Source organism: Halichoerus grypus, chromosome 4 (assembly GCF_964656455.1).
Source record: "Halichoerus grypus chromosome 4, mHalGry1.hap1.1, whole genome shotgun sequence".
Lineage (NCBI taxonomy): Eukaryota > Metazoa > Chordata > Mammalia > Carnivora > Phocidae > Halichoerus > Halichoerus grypus.
This window is the reverse complement of record NC_135715.1, coordinates 15,917,357-15,941,894: the sequence shown is the minus strand read 5'-3', so window position 1 is coordinate 15,941,894 and position 24,538 is coordinate 15,917,357. Positions and strand designations below refer to the sequence as shown.

General features: G+C 39.7%; 1 protein-coding gene and 1 long non-coding RNA gene across 3 annotated transcripts in view; one reads left to right on the top strand and one right to left on the bottom strand.

Annotated features, from left to right (window-relative positions):
* GPC6 (glypican 6) overlaps positions 1 to 24,538 on the top strand; it is a 1,066,736-nt gene that overhangs the window by 876,411 nt on the left and 165,787 nt on the right. The window lies entirely within an intron of this gene.
* The window catches only part of LOC144381462 (uncharacterized), a 29,652-nt gene that overhangs the window by 1,212 nt on the left and 3,902 nt on the right, over positions 1 to 24,538 (bottom strand). The gene's annotated exons all lie outside the window — the stretch shown is intronic.

The following is a 24,538-nucleotide window of genomic DNA, read 5'->3' as shown; positions in this document are numbered from 1 at the left end:
TGAAGAGCCTGCCTTAGCCATTGTGGGGCCCAGGCCAAACGACCTTGTGTGTCTGGGCAACCAAGAGGGAGTGATGGCTGGTGCACAGAGATCAGTCATGCGCTCCAGTGCTGCCAACTGCTGGGCAGCCAGTTTTCATGGCAGGGGTTGAAGTTGAAGTGTAAGCCCTATTTGTAGATGCAGGTCCATAATAGAGATGTTCAAGAAACTGAAGATTCAGTATAGGACCTTGTATTAGTCACGGTTTCCTAGAGAAACAGAACTAATAGTATATAGAGAGAGATACATATGAAAGGAGATACACTATAAGCATTGGTTCATGTAGTTATGGAGGCTGAGAAGTCTCATGATCTGCCATCTATAAGCTGGAGGACCATGAAAGATGGTGGTATAATTCAATCCAAGGCCAATCACCTAAGCACTAGGGGGCATGTTGGTGCAACTGCCAATCTGAGGCCAGACTCCAAAGGCCTGAGAACCAGGAACTCTGATGTTCAAGAACAGGAGAAAATGGATAACCTAGCTCAAGAAGAGAGAGAATTATCCCTTCCTCTGCTTGTTTGTTCTATGCAGGCCCCCAAAGGGTTGGATGATGCCCACCCATTTTGTAGAGGGTGAATCTCATTACTCAGTCTACTGAGTCAAATGTTAATCTCTTCCAGAGACACCCTCACAGAAGCACCCAGAAATAATATTTTATTAGCTATCTAGGCATCCCTCAGCTCAATCAAGTTGACACATAAAATTAACCATTACAGGGGGCCCCTGGGTGGCTCAAGTGTCTGTCTTTGGCTCAGGTCATAATCCTGGGGTCCTGGGATCAAGCCCCACATCAGGCTCCCTGCTCCGCTGGGAATCTGCTTCTCTCTCTCCCTCTGCCCCTCCCCACCATTCACATATGCTCTCTCTCTCTCAAATAAATAGTAAAGTCTTTTTTAAAAAATTAACCATTACATTGGAGCGCCTGGGCAGCTCAGTCGGTTAAGCACCTGCCTTCAGCTCAGGTCATGATCCCGGGGTCCTGGGATCGAGTCCCTCATTGGGCTCCCTGCTCAGCAGGGAGTCTGCTCCTCCCCTTCCCTCTGTGCTCTCTTTCACTCTCTCTCTCTCCCTCTCTCTCAGATAAATAAAATCTTTTTTTAAAATGCTTTTAAAAAAATTAACCATTACAGACATCGAGCTGCACCAAGAAACCTGTATTTATAAACACATGAAACTTTAGTACATTGAGGGAACTTGTGGAATCCAGAAACAAAGCCCGAATTTGGGGGATCAAGAAAGTTAGACTAAGAGCTTTACTGGAAAACATTCCAAGAACTGTATCTGACATCGTGATCTCTTCATATATATATATTTCCACTTAACCTATTTTATTCAACTCCAGAACCATTATCTTTATTCTTTGCCACAGTCAGAAAGGAAACCATGATTCGAAGGATTTGTTAGCAGCTTAGCTACTCTTTCCTAATAGTTTGTGTCGTTTCTAATGACCCGAACGCCACACAGGAGGCCTTTGGAATGAAGCCATGTCACCACAGGAGCTGTGCAAAGTGAGTGTCACTTGATCACAGCCACCAAAGACGAAAAATGTAGTATTTCTTAAGGAAGCTGGCGAGGTTGTAATTTTAAAATGCCACTAATGTAATATGGAGTGGGAGGAGGCTTCCATTTCTGGCCTCTTTTTTAGCTGCCCGTTTGAAGGCTTTTGGTAAAAATAAAAATTTCTAGATGGCTTTCTTGATCACAGAAGTCCAAGGCCAAGGGAGACTTCCTGAGCGTTCTGCAGGAAGGACAGTCTAACCCGGGTGATCATGTGGTATGCCGGGAAGGGTTCTCGGTGTTGATGGGGGTATAGGAAAACCTCGAGTGTGCTCAAGCACTTGTTACCCAAGGGGGCTAGCCCAGTACCGAGGGGGGGGACATCATTTAAAATGCTTATTCGAAATCAGGGAGATAAAAATGTGGAAGTCAATGTAATCATTTTTGTCATGCCTTTAAATTCAGGCCCTTTATCTGTTCGATAGTTTCAATTGCTGACTCAAGCTTTAGTCCACAATTGTGCAGAGCCTTTCTGCCCTTTAGAGTTAGGGTGATCTATTGACTAAATTCTGGGTGTGGGCTTTCACATATATTCTGCATTCTTAGTTCATCAATTATGTTTTGTGCTGGGTTCTGAGTCAGGAGCAGGAAGAGTCATGGTCATTGTAGAGCAGACATTGAAAATAATATCACAAGTGTGAGTACTTTGATATCTGGGAAGTATAGAATAAACAGGAGCACAACAGACAGAATGGGGTGCTAACCTCATTTCAGGGTCAGGGAGTGTTATATATAATTGTGCATGTAGATACAGAGATTTTAAATATATATGTATATATATGTACATGTATATGGATACAGATATATATATTAGAGTTGCCAGATTTATCAAATAAAAATATAGGATGCTCAGTTAAAATTGAATTTCAGATAGACGAGTAACTTCTCAGTATAGGTATGTATCCTGCAACACCTGGGACAGAATTACACGAACAGACTAAGTATTTGGTATTTCTCTGAAATCCAAATTTAACAGTGTCTTCTCTTTCATTCCTGGCAACCTTTATAAATGTGTGTGTGTGTGTGTGTGTGTGTGTGTCTCTACTCTCCCACACACATACACCCACCCAAGGGCAAACCCTAGAAACAGGGCCTATAGATGTGGCCTCTAAAGCCCTCTTCTTTCCAATTTCTTCTTTTCCACTTTTTTTCCATTTTGAACAGGGAGTGCTAAGCGCTGTTGTCCCCATGCCCTATTAAGGGCACCTAATCTCTAGTCCGTAAAGGAGTGAAAACTCCAGTCATCTTCAGCTTCCTTCTCTCCTCCCCACATAGTCCTTTCATACATAGAACTTACGTAAGCCTTCTCCTCCCACCGACCCCAGCAAGAGGCTCTCTGGGCATAGAGATTGCCTAGACATTCCAAGGTCATGATTCTGATTACAGGAATAATTCAGCTCAACCAGGATATAACAAGCATGGGAGGTGCTTGCAGTTCTGAAACACATAGAAGAGTGAGTTGTGATTTCACTTGAGAAAATCAATTTTTGTGAATCACGTATCATATCTGAACAAATGACTTCCCCTGTCACGGGAGTCCGGCTATGCTTGTATGTCCATATTATTGTTCCTTGTTAACTTTGGGATGGATCCTTAACTCACAAATCCTCTGCTCCCTCATCTACAAAATGGGTGTGATAAAGTAACCCATAGTCTATCATGAGGATTAAATGAGCTAATACAATAAAAAAAAAAAATTCACTGTAATACTTGGAAGAGACGATAAGATCTATGAGACGCCCCCGCTGCACAGCCTCCAATGTCTTCTGAATCACCCAACATCTCAGAAGTCATTCCAGATGTTTCTCACATGTTCTGAGAAATGTGGCCAAGAGTCCATTTCAGTGTCCTCCCATAAAGAACTGTATTTATTTCGGGGGTGACTAAGTCTCCGCTCTGGAAACACAAGGGGAGCCCACAGCAGCCATAATTAAATGAAGACTCAGCAGAACCCAGTGTGGGCTTTCCTGGGATATGGCGCAAAGCCAAAATCCATTTCATGCTCTGAATGTTTGCTCCTTGTGGTGGGAGCATCTCAAGAGAACAAATTTCTCTTTGATGCTGACATATTAAAACAGATAACCCTCAGCATTCTTTGTAGTCAAAAGATAGACGGCCTTTGAGACACTCTGTCACTGGTGAAATAGGTTTTGTCATCATCAAAGATAGAGAGCTGGACCCTACTCGATACCGCACTTAACTTGAATAACCTTTTGAGGTTTTGTTTTATTTTGTTTTTGTAATTAAGACTTGGAGTGCAGGCATATTTTTTATAAGAAAGAGGTTGTGTTTTTTTTTTAAACCAAGTAAAAACTTAAAAAAAAAATTATTTTGGGGGCAGAAAACAGGCCACACAATTATGTTTTCCAAGCCAGCTGCATTTTGACAACCACAAAGCCAAGTGCATGCTATATAAAGATGTTATATTGTACCTTTACTTCTTGTCAACTGTCATTAATCTGTAACTTCTGAAGAAGAAACCAAAAATGTTTAGGCACTTCTATTGAACTGTGTCCAAATGTAACAATAAGAAATTTCATTTTAAGATACTGGGTGGTTTTGGACGCTCAACGTTGACCTTTACCTTCAAGGCTGAGTCCTGCCTGGTATCTGCTTCTCTAAAGATTGAAGTAAACCTGTCAAGTCAGATTGCTCTTGGAGTCAGAAGTAACTGAAGCAAAAAGCTAAAGAATTTTACCCAAATGATTAGTGGTCTTGAGACTGTTCATCAAAACCACTTGACATTATAAGAGTTGGCATAACCCTATCAGACATTTCCTAAATATGCCCTTATTTGGTTCATTTCCTATTTTTACTCATAGCTGCTACACAGTTGTATATGAGTGAAAAGGAACTTCAATTTCAAATTTGAAACTTAGACCTAAGTTACATGGGAAGGAGGAAATACCAGCTATTCAAAAAGGAGACACTTACTTTGCTTGCCCTATGCTGATTTGCTTGTGGATTTAGTCAGATGTAAGGTGATGGGTCTGATAAATGACAGAATTTCCACATCTCTGATGGGACGAAAATAACTTCTGCTTTAGGCTGTTTTATAACCAGTGACATGGAAGTTTGGGGGTCTTGATGCTTTGATACCACTCCCTGTAGATCTCAAAAGTGTGAATTAACAGGAAGGAAGGAAACGAAATGCTGTCACTGGAACTATAGGGAGGAGGGAATGGGCTGAAGGATCAGGGAGATCTGGGGCTAGTTCCATGAAACGCTGTCACCTCTGATACCCTCTGCAGTGTTAGGAAAGCCTCTGCGCGGCTGGCCTCTTCCACCCATCCTGACCTCAGTCAAAACCTTTCCCATATCTTGACTTATACTCCATCCCTCCTGAGTGTCATCAGGTTCTCAGATTTAAAGAGGGGAACTTGGTAACCGTATCACAGAATACCAGGGACTTGGGGTGGGAGGGGCGCTTAACCCACAGAAATTTATTTTCTTCAAGTTCTAGAGGCTGGAAGTCCAAGATCAAGGTGCTGGTTAGGTTTGTTTCTGGTGAGAGCTCCCTCTGGCTTGCAGATGGCATCTTCTTACCGTGTCTTCATATCCTTTCCTCTGTGTATTCCTCTTCTTATAGAGCCACCAGCCCTGTGGATTAGGACCCCACCCATATAAACTCATTTGACTTAAGTTATCTCCTAAAAAGATTTATTTCCAAATACAGTCATTTAGGGGGTCAGGGTTTCAACATGTGACGGGGAGGGGGGGACACAATTCAGTCCATCACGATGACTAAAAATAAAACAGAGTATCTGTGTTTTGGCAAACTCCTTTTGTGCTTCTAGTCTATAAATGTTTCATCATCCGGGATAAATATACATTTAGCGCTAAAACACTGAGTGGAATATTTTACCAAGAAACATAAAATTTTAGCAATATGAGAGAAAGCCCTATGCCCTCGAGAGCAAATATCTGTAGCTAATGTCGAACATTGTCAATGTTGACTTTTCAGAATGTTACTTTTTATGGATGTCTTTGCAAGAATAAAAAAAAAACTGTTTTGAGTTTAATTGTACCCTATAAGACACTAATCATTTTTCGATGCCATGAGATCTGGTACTGATCAAATTCTATTTACCAAAATATAATAGCTGTAAACAGTGAACACTTGTAGCTGTTTCAGCTATTAAGAATTTTTCTGGCACCAGAATTATAAAGCCTAACAACTTAGATTCACAACCTATAAAATGGCAAACACTGGTTATATAAAATGCAAAGGTATAGATCAGGGCTAATGTGAACATCCTAATTTAGGCAATGGGTTGAGAAGCAGGTGAAAGCCTAATTCAGCCTCCCTGAGACTCAGTTTCACTTTCCAATTAGAAGTAACAGATGAGATGATCTTTTGGGGTCCTTCTGGGAAGAATATTCTCCAATTCTGGGAAATAAAGTGGGAAGATGAGTTAATAAAATTAGAGAACAGAGTCAGTTAAGCATCTGACTTCGACTCAGGTCATGACCCCAGGGTCCTGGGATCGAGTCCTGCATCAGGCTCTGCAATCAGCATGGGGTCTGCTTGTCCTTCTCCCTCTGCTCCTCCCCCTGTTCGCTCTCTCTCTCTCTCTCTCAAATAAATAAATAAAATCTTTTTTAAAATTAGTGAACAGATATTGCTTGGGAAAAAGTAGCTGAAATAAGATAAAATTCAAACGATATTGTTGGGATCTTTGGATTACATGATTACAGACAAGCCTCCTGCAAGAAATCACACAAGCTGGATTTTGGAAAGTGTTTGATATGAAGCAAAATCTCAGGCTCTGTCCATGTGGTGGATCCACATCCAGTCTTTTCCCATCTCTAATTACAATGCATCTGTAATTGAAAGATGTCTTCAGGGAAGTGTACCGTTGACCAGCCTTCTGCCTGAACAGTATCACCCTCACACACATTTCATAAGAGATTTCACTGCTCTGACAAGTTACACATCTTCAGTGTAAGACCGCGGTGATATTGTGACTGTTTGTTCAACCCCCTGCTGGAGCTGGGATTCACACACTGAAGCTGTATTTCTTGAGTGAATTCAGATGAAAGCTTTGTTTTCATTCTATCCTATGGCACCGCTGCCTTAAAATTCACCACCACCAGCAGATGAAGGACTTCCTCCAGATAAGGACCCACAGGAAATTTCTTTCATGATTCAGACGAAGCGATAGATCCAACCCACTGTGGAGAGTTTGGGACAGTGACATGCCAGGCTGGTATTACAATCTCATCTGCCACATGCTTGTTGAGCAGCCTCTGTGCTGGAAGCTACGTTAGGCATCTGGGAAGGAGTGCCATGCTGTCAGATCCATGCACTGTCTCCGAAGGGCTTCACCAGACCTAATATCCCAGCTAAAACCTGCCTTATCTCCCCTTTGCAACAGGGAGGGAGGCAGGGAGAGTCAGACGTACAATAAGTATATTGCAGAAGCATCTACTCCTTCTCTTAATTTGCTAAATTGATTTGGACTCGGCTCCTTTGGATCAGGGTGGAAATGTCTTAAGTCATCACTTTTCAATCGATGCATGGTAGAATTACATGGCAGAAGGAAAAGAGGTAGATTGGAATTCATATCCCCATGTTTTCACCTCCCAAGCTTTTGCCACACAATCCCTATAAGCTTGAGTTTCCTTATGTGTAAATTGGGAGAAATAACACCCACTCCACAGAGCAACACTGAGATTTCCTCTAGTTAAGATGGTGTGAATCCAGCTGGGTGACTCGGCCGTGACTTCCTTATCTGTAAAATGGGGTTGGTAAAAATAGTTCTTCCTTCACAGGGCTGTTTGAGGATTAAGTGGGTAGATGATCTACACACAGAGTACTCTGGACACTGCGTGGCCCCTGACAAGCCCTCAACAAATGCTATTTCTCACTGGTCGATGGAGTGTGCCTCTCCTAATAGACGCTCAATGAATTTGCCCTTCCTCTTTCTTTTTTCTTCTCCAAAATGCCTCATGGAGCACACATGAAAACTGGAAGGCAGGGTTTCTGTTTTTGTTAAGAATATTCTACAAGTTCCAGAGTCTTCTTCTGAATACGCTTCAGGAAATGCTCTTTGGGAACTCCAAAGTCAAGGAGAGCTAAAGAGTTGGAAAAGAATTTCTAAAATAATATTTTTAAATACACAAACTCACAAGGCTGGGTGGCCTCACGTGCTAATCTATAAACTGTGGGAATTGCAACAAATTGCCTCCGGAACCCCTTCTTGCTGCAATAACCCAGGAGCCCACCAACTGACTACAAGTGTGTGCCTAAGGCCGTTAACTCAGCTGGGGAAAGTAGAGCACGGGACCGAAGTTAAGATCATGATATAAGCTCTCACCCCAGACAAGTGACTTGTATTTGTAAATTGTGAGTCCCAGGTGGAGCAGGTGAGGACATGTAACAATCAATTATTTTCAAATTCGTCAGCAACTCGGAGCCCATGCCCTACTGACAATGGGCCGGTAGCTTCATTTTCAACATATGATGGATGGTAAAACTGCGTATTACAGAGCAGACTGTGCTGGGAAGAGATGCTTGGAATCATATTCTTTATATTCAGCTCACCTAGAGGAAATTTGTTTTTAGTGGGGTCTCCATTCAAATAAAACATAATAAAAAAAATTCACTGATTAAAAAAAAAAAAATCTGATGGTACAGAATTGAAAGGCTAAGATAACACGGCAGGAACAGAAAGAGCCTGTGAGTAGGGGCTGGAAGAAATAAACTCTATGGATAGATTGAGTTGACAGATGTGTTACTATCTTCAAGAATTCTTGTTTGGGTGGGTTTGGGGGATTATTTGTACTGACTAGAGTTGAGGAATAACTGAGTTAAAAGGGTTTCTGAGGTAGTCCTTGCATCGATGACAAATGTCAAAATCACTTCTGCAGCCACATTTGGGTTGGACTGCATGGCCCAGGGACGTTGGGGGAAAGTGGCATCTCCATGAGGTGACCAGGGCCCAATAAAGCCCGTGCCTCAGTGATGGCAGGAGACAGGCAGCACTGGAAGTTACCGTGGGGGACGCGAGAAGGAGCAGCACTTGACAATTGCCTGATTCTGCTACAGGACCTAACAAAGTGATTAACATCAAATGAATTAAGGTGCCCCCTGGAAAACCGCAAAACGATCACGGACTGTCAGAGAGGTTGCATAAAGTTAGCATACAAAATAGTGCCCCTCATGGTTACTTCCTGAGGCAGGGTGTTCTGGCTCTGAGTTGAGCTATCAGGTGTGATTTGATCTCCAGGCTTCTCACAGGGACCAAGATATCAAGGAGTCAGGGGGTCTGACAGTGATGCATGATGTGATAGAATGCTGAGGCTGATTATGATGCAGGCAACAGAAATGAATCACCTCCTGAATATGCTGACATCGGCGCTGTGGGAGGAGGTGGGCTCTGGCTCAGCCGTGTCAGTATAGGAAAAACAGGAAGTCAACTCCACCTCGACATGTTTGTGCCTGAGCCCGGCTTGCTTAACTTGGTAAATAACTCCACTGTCCATCCTCTGCAGTTATGCAAAAATTGAAACACAACAAAAAATATCTTAGCACCTATGGGCAAAACAGTTTATTGCCTTTGCTGTCTCTCTTTTCAGCTCCTATTAGGTATAAACTATGATAAAGGTGCCAAGTACCTTCCCTGATCACCTACGTAACTGCATCAGCCAATCAATAAAATCATTACTAAGATGTCAATGCAACAAACACTAACTAGGACAAAAACTTGATAATACATTGAAACAGTTCATTGTTTCTCTACTTCTCTGACACATATACTGCCATGGAGCTCTAGTTTTCTTCAAATGAATTAATGTCCTCAATTAGACTGTAAATTCCTTCAGAACAGAGGCCATCAGAAGTTAAGATTGTTTGTAAATTTGCAACAGTTTCTAGCACACAATCCCTCGACTTATTTTGGCATATCAAGAGCTAAGGGAAGTAATATTGATGTATTAATTTCTCAAATAAAAAGACACAAGTTCTCTTAGATACAAAAAAAAAAAAAAAAAAAGCACAGGTTGTTTAGCCAAGGAAATGCTAGAGATGGGAAAAACAGACTTCGTTAATTTATATTGAAGGATGGATGGTGTTTAAAGAAGGTAATATTAGCAAAGCCCAGGAGTAGATGAGAGGAGGAGGCCAATGAGGGGAAAGACAAAAATACAAATGAAGGCCTCTAAGAATACGGGTCCTTTCTCTCGTGCGATAGAAAAATCAAAATAGAACTCCATGATAGGCAGAAAACAATCCTATTTTCGGCACCTCATGGCTAATAGTGTTAGAGAAAAATCACCAGATTCCTTGATCAGACAGCCTCTGGTCATTCTTTGTAAGCCCTCGTAATTACAAATGGCCCCAAAGCAGTAGATTAAATGGACTTGTACATTTATAAATACAGGCTTCATTAGTAAGGCCTATATTCATAGTACTGGAATTCTTTTTTTTTTTTTGACAGATCCAGGTTTCACTAGATCCTGTTTAGTCTGTAAAATAAAAGAAAATAACAATGAAAATTCAGAAGAGAACCATGTACACACCATTATTGTGAACAGAATCACTGAAAGAATGCATTTATATTGTTTCTGGAAAGCAATGAGAAGCTTCATACAATTACATTATCTCAAATTATGACTTCCTGTTGTTTTCCAGAGTTGGTAAAAAATAAATGATGTGTCATATTTAATCTCCTTTGTCCTTAGATTCACCATAATAAATATTAAGGTAGTGCATTTATTATAGTGCTTTTCACTTGAAAGACAATACCCATTAATTTTAAACCTTGTGTTGACGTTCCCTCCAACACAGTATTCGAATATTGCTGTTTCAGTTCTAAATTATTTTTACACAGGCTAGATCAGGACTGGAGATGTAACACCACAATTACTTTCATCTCAAAACTCATATTTTTTTTACTTCTGGAAAATTCTCAACTATTGCTTCTCAAAAATTCTTCTCTACCATCTTCTCCATTTTTTCCTTCTGGGAATCCCATCAAATGCCTGTTGGAGCCCCTCAACCCTACTCCATGGTCCATATCTCATGGTCACTGTTTCATACTTCATATCATTTCATCTCTATGAATTTATTTTATATAGTTTTTCTGTCACTGTTCTGTTTGGAACCAAAGAGGGGGACGTTAAAGTATGAATTCACTGCACCATTCACCAAAGTTCTCAGCAAAATTACTGTATCTGTTACCTGCATCATGCAATTCAATATTTAACTTTGAAGATATATTCAATAAATTTACATGTACTAGTAAGTGTGTGTACTTACTAAGTGTAATGTGAGTATTTATTAAGTTCACACTTTTACTACACTTTTTTTTTGTTTTCTAGAAAAGGATGGGTTTAAGTAACCCAAATATTAAAAAAGACAAGGAAACAAAAACCCAAAACTTTAGTAAATCCTTCCATATACAAAATTCCAGCTTTCTGTAATACATAAATACTTTAAGCTGATAAACAAAAAGGGTAGCTATTCAGTTTAAACCAAAAACCAATGTGGATAAAAATGTACCTAATCCTCCAGAGAATCAGGGCAGCCCCTAAGAATTATATGCATTCCACACAATGTGAAATAAATATATCCTCTAAATTTTAGAGCTTTAAGGTGTGACTGCCTTAGTATGCCAAATAAAGCTTACAAAAGTGCAGCAACAAAATACATAAATCAATGAACCATTTCTCTCTATACGGCATACTTAAATAATCCATTTTGAAGTGGGCATATATCACTGGTAATAAAAATAAAGACTTTTTCTTTAATCACTATTCTAATTAGTTCAGGTTTACCTTCTTTTAGGGCTCTGTGAAACATCAATAGCACGTATAATAGTTACAGAAACAATACATCCCATAGAACTGAATTTATAAAAGCCTTGGGTTTGAGGTTTATTTTCCTAATGAATATGAAGTTCAGATATTTTATTCAAAGGTATTAACTACCTTTGCTGGTTGAACCACATGAGCAAGTTGAGTGAGAAAGGTTTTATAAATTCTGTCACTAGAACAAATTATGTCCAAGTTTTTCTCTCCTCCCCTTTTAGAATATAAACTCTCTCCGATCTTGTAGAACCTAGTCTGGATTGTGCTGCACTATATTCCCAAATCACATATTCAACAAATACTTCTTTAATGAGCATCTATCTCTCAGCAAATACTTTTCTCAATTTATGAGGGAGACATGACTTAATAAACTAGGAATCCAAAATGTCTGTAAATCAAAAATTCAACAGCAAGACGTTGACATGTTTTAAATTCAATTTCCTCGTCTCTAGGTCAGTTATAACAATCTTTTCCATGAAATGAAGGAAGTAGTTAGTGGTCATTGACAATATGAAAAGAAGGTTAATATGATATGAAAACATTCCATTGTGTGCAAAAAGTAGCTCTTCTCTAGATGAATATATGCCCCTCTTGGTTCTTACCTGCATTTGGTTTTCTCTTTCAAGCTTCCGCTTGGTTCTCAAACTTTACCTGCATAATTTCTTGGTCTCTGCTAATCAGATTCCAACAGACAGGAGTACCGAGAAAACAAGGGACTCTAGGTTTTACTTCAGATCCTTTGGCATGTGCTTTCCGATTTGTGAACATCTGGCTCATTCTATTGTATCAAATCTCAAATGGTCATGATGAGGCTTGCCTTGTTTTTACATCCAGTATTGATGTCAGTCACCTTAGAGCTTGTCTATTTATTTGCTATCTTGTATAAGAGAATAGGAACAAAAAGATGGAGCTACCTATTTGTTCTATAAGCTTTCCTACACTAGGCTAGGCAGGTGAGAAGTCATGGAGAGGTTTTCAGGCCTGCTTTCCTTCTCTCCTCACCAAAGCACAACTAGAGCAGCTTGGGAAAGTCTTTATTCTGCCTTCCAAGGCAGAGAGGCACCTGGACCAATCTATTTCATGAAGGGTTCATGATTGTTCTTTTAGACAGCACCTGCTAAAGCTCATCTCAAATTTGCCACTCAGCAGTCTGTGCTTTGTGACTTCATTTTCCTTCCTGAGACCGGGGAGAATTAGGCCATTTCTCTGCCATTAACAATCATTTTAAATATGAATGATAAATGCTTTCAGGATCCATAATGACAGGAGCTGTGTGAAAACATGACTAAATTAAACTGAGTCATCAGGAATGCTGGTTCTCAACCCCGGGCTGATTTCGCCTCTGGGGGCATTTGCAGTGCCTGGAGACATTCTTGACTGTCACATTTGCGTGTGGGGTCACACTACTGGCATCGAGTAGATGGAGTCTAGAGAAGCTACTAAACCCCCAAGGCAGAGGGGGCCCAAATTTTCAATAAGGAAGTCTAAGCAGTCATTTCTAGCAGTGTGTCTTTAGTTTTCTAGTAAGATTAGTGTATTAATCAGGTTTTTGTTTATTTCCTATATAGTTTATGATTCTTTGACATCTCTTTTTTCTTTTTTGAAAGTTTTTATTTAAATTTCAGTTACTTAACATACATGTAATAATACTAGTTTCAGGTGGTGTACAACATAGAGATTCACCATTTATCTCGAGGCCTTGCTGATTCTGAAGAGACTGCCCTTCCCCGGGCCACTAACTCCTCAAACATAGCAAGCAACTTGCCTGTGAACATGTGTTTTATATGCTGACCAACCAATCCAGGACCCACACCCCCAACCATCTCCTTCATCAGACGCTCACACATCAAGCCAATACTCCCCTTGCCCGAAATCATCCCAGGGCCAGGTGCCAGACAGCTAGAGACACCGTCCTAACCCAGAGCCCACTGAAATTATCCAAGCTATTTAATCCTCAACTTGTTCAGCCTATTTACCATGCTTCGCCCATTCCTTCCCACAAAAAACCACAATATAGGCTTCTTGCCGCTCTTTCCCATCACCCCTTCTGCCTCCTGAGTGATGCCCACACTCCCGCATTGGGGCCTACGTGCTCTGGCTCCTGTTTCTAGGGGTCTGTGAGTATCGACTCCGTCCTTCATGACAATCATTTCTGTGTCTGTGTGCCTTCCCGTACCTGATGAAGACAAATCCTAGGTGCATTTTAAAACCATTAGCAACTTTGGAGATTAAAATGAAAGGAAATTTAACAGACACATATTTGAAATCCTCCGACTGGCCCTATGAGGTACCCTGATTTCTGAGAAGGGCTCTAATAGAAAATTTTACAAAGTGTGACTTCAGGTAAGTCACTTTGTCTCTTAAACCTCGGCTTCCTCATCTCTGAAACGGGCATAATAAGTGCCCACTTCAGAGGGGTTGTTGCATAAATAAGTCCGATAAAGCATAGATAGAACACAGCGTATCAGTAAGCTCCCAGGAAAGGTCAGCTCTTACCACAGTTAACAGAAAGAGAAATGTTAGGGAAAGCTTTCAAAAGGAGATGATTTTTTTGACCGACATCTTACAAAATGAATAGAAATTCAAGATGCAAGAGGGGTGGGAAAGAATTCAGTTTAAGAAGGAAACATGCACAAAGCATCAGGTGGTGACAGTACGCAGACCAACGTATAGGGGTTTTGCTTTTCCTTATCCTTCTGCTTTTTCTCACTTAAAACACCACTTTAGGTTGTTTAATATTTTTTTTAGATATTCTAATTGCTCTACGTATCATATATCATTTACATACATCATTTATATTTAATTTATATATTAATATAATTTTACATAATATCTATGTGTAATATTTTATTTCCCCTTTCTTGTTCATATAACACATCTGAAATATCCCAAGATAAATAAGTTTCTTTAGGGTTCCCTGGTCTCTGTAGGCAGTGTTTTTCTGAATTTCATTTGTTCTCATCTTCCTTCCCAAGAAGGAAGAAAAAGCAATAATACGGCTCATATTAGTTTGTTTCCTTCAGTGCTTCATGCCCAGCCTCATAGCTGTCCCGAGTATATGGGGCTTGGTTGTTAGAATGAGCATTGTTCAGGCAGAGTCTGTAACAGTTCCCTGGAGCTGTTGTGGAAGAGTCCGTGTAATAAATACATAATTATGAACTTGTTAAGAGAGACATTATTCACTCATTTGTCCAACATGGCTCCTTTCAGTCTACCTCGTAAGTAAATCTATATTTAGTCAGTGTCATATTGATCTGCAACCAGAGTACACTTTAATGCTCCTACAGAAACACACCATTAAAAAAATAAAAACTTGATGAGAAAAATCCACTGCAAGTCTCATTTTAAAACAGAAAGAAAATAGTGCTCTGTTTCCCATTGTTATGACTTTATTTAAAACAATACCAAAAAAGTGAACACCAAGAACCAGTTCTGAAAATATCATTGCAGAGAATCTCAGAGTCTTTCCAAATATCATAAATTTTATGAAACTCATTGTTAGGAAAACTAATGACAAAAGACTGCCATGATTGTCAAAGCTGGATGATCTGTAAATGGGTGTGCATTGCAGTATTGTTTTTCTATATGTTTAGAATGGGTTTTTTTTTATTTTTTTAAGATTTTATTTATTTATTTGAGAGAGAGAAAAAGAGCACAAGTGGGGGCGGGGGGGTGTTGCAGAGGGAGAGGGAGAAGCAGACTTCCTGCAGAGGAGGAAGCCCGATGTGGGGTTCAGTCCCAGAACCCCAAGATCATGACCTGAGCTGAAGGCAGATGCTTAACTGACTGAGCCACCCAGGCGCCCCTACAATGTTTTATAATAAAAGGTTTACCATATTTAATAACTGTTCCTCGACACTACCTATAATTTAAGTAAATATTACCTAAAATTAGATAATTTAAGGTAAAGCATATGTCGTATTTGCATGAAATTACAACAGGATAAGAGGTAGAAGTCACAGTGAACTAGAATTTGTTTAAAACACAGAGTCGAACACTCCAAGAGTCAGATATTTTTAATGATCACAAGTAACACAAAGCTAAGTCTTCATCTTTACTTAAAGCTGTACATTTGCATGTGAAATCATGCAGAAGAATTACTTTACTACTTAGAGAAAACAAAAACATTATGAATAAACTTTTATTTATTTGCTATTTAAAGTCTAAATACCTTAACACAAGTGAAGGAAAAGTTCAAGCTATAAATGGGCAGGGCATAAAACAAATCCTGTATTAGAGCTTTAAGATGCCTTATAGCTTAGTACTTTTTTATTCATTGAGTCAGAAATTTCTCAGTGAATAAGTGAGTTTACAGGTATGAATCAGAAACCTCTGCAGTCAGTTTTTTTGTTGTTGTTGTTTGTTCTACAGAAGAACCACTTTTGGTTTGTGTGTGAGTGTTGTACTGAAGGAGACAAGATCAGTGGTGACATAAGGTGTGGCTAAAAATGCCACTGATGATCCCCTTTCCTTTCTATACTGTGCACGTATTAAAATCTGTCCTTTGGCTCATGGCTTTAGTTGTTTTGTTGGTTGGTTGGTTGGTTTTTCTTTTGCACAGCCTGGAAAACTTAGTGACCTTGCCTCTGTACCTGAAATGATACTTTAGTTGCCTAAAGTAACAAATGAATCTTTAGTAAGGCTTTATTTATATAGTGAGATAAAGATTCTGGATATATTTTGGATACAATAACCAAGATTCAGCAAATAAAGATTATGTATCAACTTTCCAACTTTCAGTCTCACAAAATTACTATGCCAATATAAGAACTTAGAGAAAAATGCAGTCACCTTTTATCTCATTGCCACGAAAGCAAGAGTTATTTCTGACAATTATAAGTAACCAAAAATGAAATTTATTTATTTATTTGACATGGGAGGAAGATAACAAGAGTCACTTGGGGGAATAAGTTAGAAAAGTGTCAGTGTGCCAATTAGAGCACCTACTTAGGCGCTACCCTGGGCCTCAGTAATCCTTCAAAGCAATTGATATTATCACCAATTTACGGACAGGGGCACTAAATGCACGTAAGTTTAAATGACTTGTCCAAAGTTAAAGAGTTAGTAACTTGTGGAGCCAGTATTCTTCTGAAGGCTTTTGCCTAAAGACCACAGGCTCAGCATCCGTCATTTTCATGGCCCTATTATATACAAACAGAGTTCCTGAAAAAGCCAGTGCAATTTCCAGGGAGCAATTTACAGTGGGGAGAAGAGCCTAGCACAATATGACACACAATTCTGTGCAGCATTAGATGGGTGAGAGATTTATCAATATAGTTTTTATGTTTTACACTTAGCAGATGTGCACATACTCTCGAGTTAAAGGGGCTAATTAACCATGGTTTGAAGTGACTGTTAAGTTCTGCCCTAACCACATCTCTCATTGCCTACAAAATCAATGAGGACCTTATTAGCACCTTTTTATATCCGATTCTGTGCCTGGGAAAATGGGTTCTGCCTGACGACTAGTCATGGTGGGAAACCTCTTTTCCTACTAAAAAAAAAAAAAAAATGACGTTCAATATCATAGCCCTGTTAGTCCCACCCTGAGATGGATCAGCAATCGACTTTTTTTTTTTTTTTAACATCTCAATCCTTATTTCAAGCTAGTCGTGATTTCTTTTCTTTCATCAATATGTATGAGAAACTTGTCCTGTTTCGTGGAAGCAGTCACGGACAGCTAAAGCAATCAACTCCAAGTCAACAGTCCTAAAGTCTCTCATTGTTGAACTGCTCAGTGATAGGTGAACCTGGGAAAGTCACTTCATGTCTTTGAAGCTCATTTGGTCTCAGGGTAAGAGCTGTAATACCTGCCACAGACTAAGATTATCACTGTTGTTAATTATGTGAAGTGATCGCATTCCCCAATTGTTTTAGGCACTAGCTGAAGGATGCAGAATTATTGAGTCCATGGAGCACAAAGAACTATTAGGTGTTTAAAATTGTTGAAAGGCATAAGAAAAAAATAATATCGTTCTCTTGGCACTTCACTATTTAAAAGGTATCTGCCACTTGTCACCCATAGTATCTTCCCTTGTGCAGTGATACCCCTCACAGCCCTCAAGGTAAATTGTTTGGAGGCCCTTTAAATAATCATAAGAAGCAGATATATTTTGAGGAAACAGGCACCGCGTGAGTGAAATACATCATCTTGTCCTCTCAGTGAATCCTTACACCCACCATACTGCATATGCACTGTCACTTCTCCACTGGAGACGCACGGAAACCAAAGCACAGACATGGGACTATTGAGTCAGTATCAATACTACTAAGTGCTGGAGCCAGAATGTAAGCCTGTGCTCTTAACTTGTCTTTCTCCCTCCAACTTGGAAGAAGTTTTTCTGTATCTAGAAAGGTACAGAGTAGCTAAGGTCATTAAAAATAACTATTATTATCATTATTATTATTATCATCTGTGACCATTCCAAATTTGGCAGTATGAGCAATATCTTATAAACATTTAAGGAACACTAATAGTTCTTTGCAAGTGTGTATCAGTTAGTTTTTGCTGCATGACAAAATACCCCAAACTAAGCAGCTTACTAGAAAACTAATCATTTACTTATTCAAGATTTTTAAAACCTGCTATTGGGCCTAGGGACATTTGGGTGGATCTTCTGGTCTCTGCTGGGCTCACTCATGCTTCTGCAGTGAGCTCTTAGGTTAGCTGAAGACTAAATGATCCGGGATAGCCTCTGCTGGGGTGATGTGTCTCAGTTCCTTGTGCTCTGTCATCTTCCAGCAGCCTAGCCAAGCCATGTTCACTTGGTGGTAGCAAGGTTAGATTGAGCAGCACCAGGAAGCCTCCTGGGGCCTATATTTGGAACTAGATGACATCACCTCCATGCATTCTATTAAGTAAAGCAAAGCACAGGACATTCAGCACGAAGGAATCAAGAAATACACTTTGCTTCTTGATGGGAGAAACTGCAAATCACTTTGCAAGGAATGCGACACAGAGAGGGAAGAATTGCAGCCATTTGCAGCAGAATAAATACACACAATCAACTTTACCTGTTACACATCTTAAAAGAATAATATGGAAATATACATTTTTCTGAAAATCTCTTTTGTTCTATTTACAATGGAGTTAGGATGGTATGTTAAGTATTCTTTTATTGCCCAAGTGTCTGTGATCAGGAAAGCCGAAGATATCAGTCTCTCAGGATTTGAGTTTTGGACTGAAGTTATCAAAGTGTGATTACAGTAATCCTGAAATAATAGTTATTTCATATTTGATTTACATTTCTCTATAAGGTTACCTCAGGCATTATCATTGTCAAATCAAACTTAATAGAATTTCAGTTGTTCTATGCTAAATAGCTTGTGCATATTTGGAGAATTCCCCTGTACACTTGTACTGACTCTCTCACCAAGGGATGTTCATTCTTTTGTGAGTTTGTTCTAATTGTGCCATTCACCGTATTAACATTAATTAGCAAACTCATCTTTCAACTTTACCCCCTTGGGACAGATTCAGTCAGGGTTGGGTAGGTAGGGAATTTAATTAATCTATCAGCAAATTGAATTTTTTATGAGGTACTTTGGTTTTATCTTTTTTTTTTTTTTTTGGTATTGTGTATTACAAAACTTATTTTGAACTGGATTTACCTAAAGATTTTTTTTATTAGGAAGGCAAAGAGTCCAGCTATTTCTCCCTAAAGCACTGCACATAATAAAATATAGCGTCAGTGTTCCTTCTGGGTAATTTTCAAGTAGATTTTTTTTTTTTTACTATTTACTTAGATTGGAGATTCTTTCCAGATTGAACTGATGGAAAGACTATTCTACAGTAAATGTATCAGTAGTTGGACATATAAACACCTGTTATTTATGGCTTAAGAACAAAGGGCATCCGTGTGTGAGAATTTAATTCAATAGGGCTAATCTCAAATGCAATTAATGTTCACATTCTTTATGTGCCCCTATGGTAGTCTATTTGCCCAAGGAATTTATTGAAATAGGTACATTTAATTAAACTGTTTTCAGCACTTGGGCAAAGATACAATATAAGGTGTGACATTACACTTAAAGGAAAAGAAAGATAAGAATCTGGACAACTATTTTTTTTTAATGTGGTCTCTTGTCTTAAGAATGTGTAAAATTGGGACACCTATATGGCTCAGTTGGTTAAGCGTCTGCCTTCGGCTTAGATCATGATCCCAAGTTCCTGGGATCGAGTCCCTCATTGAGCTCCTTGCTCAATAGGGAGCCTGCTTCCCCCTTTGCCTGCTGTTCCCCCTGCTGGTGCGCGCTCTCTCTCTCTCTGTCTCTGACAAATAAGTAAATAAATAAAATCTTTTTTAAAAAAAGTGTAAAATTCTGGGGTGCCTGGTTGGCTCAGTTGGTTAAGCATCTGCCTTCAGCTCAGGTCATGATCCTGGAGCTCTGGGATCAGGCCCCACATCTGGTTCCCTGCTCAACAGGGGAGCCTGCTTCTCCCTATCCCTCTATCTCCCCTGCTCATGCTCTCTCTCTCTCTCAGATAAATAAATAAAATCTTTAACAAAAAAAGAATGTGTAAAATTTCAAATAGTAAAGGACCTATGTCAGATGTCCGTTTGTCTCCCACTCCTATGCACACACATATACACACACACAGAACAAATGCTGTATCCCTAATGTTTCCTTCAGGAATGAGTTTACAGAGCATGAACTATTATGCAAGCTAGGGCAGTGAATTTGAGTGGTGTTTCTGGATGATAAAATTCACGTCTACTCCCAGCTCCTAACTAGCTGATTTTTTTGTGTGTGTGAATATGAAGGGCTTAGAATTCTCTCAACATTCCAACTGGTTCTGCAATCATCTGCTTCTGTGAATTCTGGAATATGATTCTGTCGTGGGCTTTGTCTGTCTAGGTTTCCCAATTCACATAACTGTAGGCAGGCAGACTTGGCCTAAAAGAATCATTTTCTTATGTGTGTTTTTTCTACACACTTTGTAAATGTGTGATACACAAATGGGACAGATGGAAATGGAAAAACAGTGTTCCCTCGATGTTCAGTGACCCTATAACTTGCATAATAACATAGGCTTACGTTGACACTTACAAACCAGATTTCTTGTCCTGATGCATTTACATGGATAGGTCCAAGCCTTCAGTGAGAACTACCAGGACTTCGGAGTTACAAAACTGACCTCAAATTCTATATTTGAAAGGAGAATCTAGTCTCAAGAATTTTAGTTTCTTTTCTAATGGAAAAGGATCCTACTAAACAAATATACACCTGTTATATTTTATATTTCCATGCACGAGTTTTTCCTTTTAAACCTAGACAAAAGAACCAGGCAAATATCAAAAGCAAAGGGAATAGATTTAACTTCATTAATAATAAGCTTTCAAATAACCATCAATATTTCCATATAACCCAAAAGGTATTATCACACTGTTGTGATACTCTGTATTTCAAGTATGTTTTTTAAATGAATTTTTTTTCATTTCTTTTTTTAAGATTTATTTATTTATTTGGGGGGAAAGAGGGAGAGAGAGACGGAAAGAGTCTCCTCAAGCAGACTCCCCACTGAGCACGGAGGCTGACGTAGGGTTCAACTTAAGGCTCAGTGTGGGGCTCAATCCCAGGACTCCAAGATCATGACCTGAGCCGAAATCAAGAGTCAGCTGCTCAATGACTGAGCCACCCAGGAGCCCCTGAAATGAACTTTGAATATTAGTTTCTATTCTTTGTCTGAAAAGACAGACAGATATGAATATGTAGCAAGAATAAAAGAGTTGATCTCTCCCAAACATATATTAATGCTTTTTAAACGGTTGTTTTTTCCAATCTGCACTCTATTCTTCATTGTGCCCATCCCTCTCTAAGCAAACTAGGGAATCTCGTTTTTGCTCACCTCTTCTGAAGTGTAGACTTCCCTTAAGCTACCTGTGAGAATATGTAATTACCCCCACTGTGGCTAGGTGTGATGTTATTATCCCCACCTACACAGGAAGAAACCGAGAAACAATGTGACTTGCTTGAATCTATGGCATGAACTTTAGATCTTGGAGATATTTTTGGTTTGTTGGATTTTTTTTATTAGATCATGAAGTACATACAAGAAAGTACTCTGTGTACTAGAAAGCACTCTATTAATATAAGCAGTGATTATTATGCATTTGTGAAAAGTTGATAGCATTCTTACCAATCTTGCATCACTTGTCCTAACTTCAAGGAAATCAGAGTGATCAGAGAACAGCATTCCAAGACTAAACATGACCCTGAGAAGACTTCCAAGAGGTGTTCAGGCCTTTCTCAGGAGGCAGAACTGTCAGGCCTTTGAAAATTGACTTACTCACCTCCACGTGCTCCATTCCCCAGGCTGGTCTCCAGAGCCAGCTTATTCACACACCTCCGCCCCAACGTTGAAACTCACTTTAAAAAACCTCAGTTTATAGTTGAAGATAAGATAAGGCTTTTCTCCACTCTACCCCAAATATGGTATGAACTTCAACAAAGAAAAAAGCAAAAACGTTTAAGTTCTTCTCTTTTATTATAAGTGAGGCTCACTTCACAACAAGCTGGGAATGTCTCTTCTCTGGTGACACGGTCTTATGTGGAAGTCAACAAGCCTGGGTTTGAACTCCGAAGCCCTGGGTCTCAGTGTGGCTTGGTCAAACTACTTATGAACTCAGTTTTCTCATCTACAAAATGGGGATATCAATGTGTGATTGGCAATGCCCCTGTGCACATTACAGATAATGAGTATTAACATCACTCCTCAGAGTAAGGGGCTACCATTATCACCTTTTGTGAATTCCTAACTTCAGCTTGAATTTTGCAAATCGAATGCAGCATTTGACATCCTTGCATGATAATGAGACAGGATAACTAAGAGCAATACTGTTTGGGATCCCAATGTTAGTAAGTATAGATTGCAAATCTGGCAAAATTATATCGTTTCAGCTTAATCTACACCAACAGTGTGTAAACATGGAGATATTTTTATTTTCAGAAGTGTCCAAAACTTACACCTGTTTCTGAACTTTAAATCAGTGACTTTAGGCATGTTTGTATGGAAATAAAAATGTCAGATATACCTTCCTTTGTGAACATAGTCTCTTTATACCCATTTTGAAACAGTAGGATATGGAAAGAGGAAGCAAAAGGACAGCAATGAATGAGAATCTATACGCTCATTGAACGTATTGTGAATCCAGGGACAGGTCTGTCTTTGAGAGGGCATGGCAACATCCCATCCTTAAAGCCACAGCGATGGTTGGGTTACAGAATATTCTATAGCCCTAGTAGTCATTCTGTCTCATCATTGTTCGAGGGTGCCGAACATGGCATTCAGTAGAAAAACTTGAGCTCAACCTATGAAAAACTGTTATCATCCCCTCCAACAAAACCATGTCTATATCCCATTTAATAGAAAGAGAAGCAGAAACATAACAGAAAGTGTAGTGGTTATAAACACAAGCACTGGCATCACACAGACACTGGTTCTAATCCCAGCTTGGCCATTAACTCTCTAAGTAACCAGGGCATAATCTCCCAGGACCTCCATGTTCTCATCAGTACAATGGACATGATAAAACCTCCATGGAGGCACCGTAAAGAGTACAGGAGATGCTCTCTGAGGCCGGGCACAATAGCACTTCGCAAGTACGGCAGTTATCAATGGTTGCCATTTCAGTATGGACTGGTATTTCTTCCCCACTCCAGAACTAAAGCACACGCATTTCGTAATGGCTCTGTATGAGTTTTGACACAGGTTTGGATTCTATCAGAGAACGTGAAGTACACATAAAACTCCCTTATTTCAGGCCGCTGAGAATCCTGAAACCCTTCTTTCCTAAATAGGACTCCAGGGAACTGAAATTGCCCAATAAGATCAAGCAGTCCTTCAGATGATCAGTGCTCCTCTCCTCCTATAAAAATGGAAGAAGTGAGGCATTTTAAGCTAGAGAGCATAGCTGTTAGATCATTTCAAATGTGGGTAGTTGGTTCTGCTCCTGAACTTTGTGTAAATCAAAACCAAACTATCCATTCATTCACATGGTGCCCACTGTCCACCTTGGATAAATGATAGAGGAGCAACTGCTTGAGGCTGAGTCTTTCATGAGATGGGAGTGATAAAGATGATAGAATTTGTTTGGGGCTATCAGCACCACATTTTCTTTGACAAAGATGTTCGGAATCCCAGTGCACCCCATTATTCCACAGCCGTGGCTCGCACCTCTAAGCTGAGCTCAAATACACTTGTTAAACTATTTTGAACAAAGTTTGCAACTCTTTCCCTCTGATGTGAGCCTTGCAGAAGTGGTGTCCTTTTTGTGACCCTCCCGTACCCCCAGGCTTCTGCACCTGCTACAGCCCTTGGTAATAACTGGAGCCTGGCAGAAGTTGTGCACGTAGAAGCTCGGTGTGCCAGAGGCAAAGAATTTTCCTGAGAGACCTTTGGTCCCCAACCTTTATAGCAGTGGCTCTCAAAATTTAATTTGCATAAGAACCACCTGGGGGTACTCTTTAAAAATGCAGATTCCGCAGCATCCTCTGCCCATTCCAGCTCAGTCCAGTGTTCGGTGTTCTGTAGAGTTCTGGACTTTGTATTTTTATAAGCATCCCAGCTTATTCTGATAACAGTGGTCATTCTTGAAGATACTGAGAGAAACACTACTTTATAGTATTTCTAAAAATCCTAATTTAGGGGCACCTGGGTGGCTCAGTCGGTTAAGCGGCTACCTTCGGCTCAGGTCATGATCCCAGGGTCCTGGGATCGAGGCCCATGTTGGGCTCCCTGCTCAGTGGGGAGTCTGCTTCTCCCTCTCCCTCTGCCTGCCTCTCTGCCTACTTGTGCTTTCTCTCTGTCTGTCAAATAAATAAATAAAATCTTTAAAAATAAATAAATAAATAAATAAAAATCCTAATTTATAAAATTGTATGTGATCATAAACAAAAAGTATAGAAGATAAGTACCCCCATAGGCTGTACCAGCTCATATATGCTTTTGAGTATCAGAAACACTATAGGGTGTGTTTGTGTCTCTCACTCCCCTACCCTAACACGTTTCGGGCAATAGAGTAACAACAACAATAGGGACGATAATAATAATAACAGCATGTCCTTTGAAAGGGTCGACTGCTGTTTAAGCAAAAATATAGATATAGAAAGAGTAAAAGCTTGA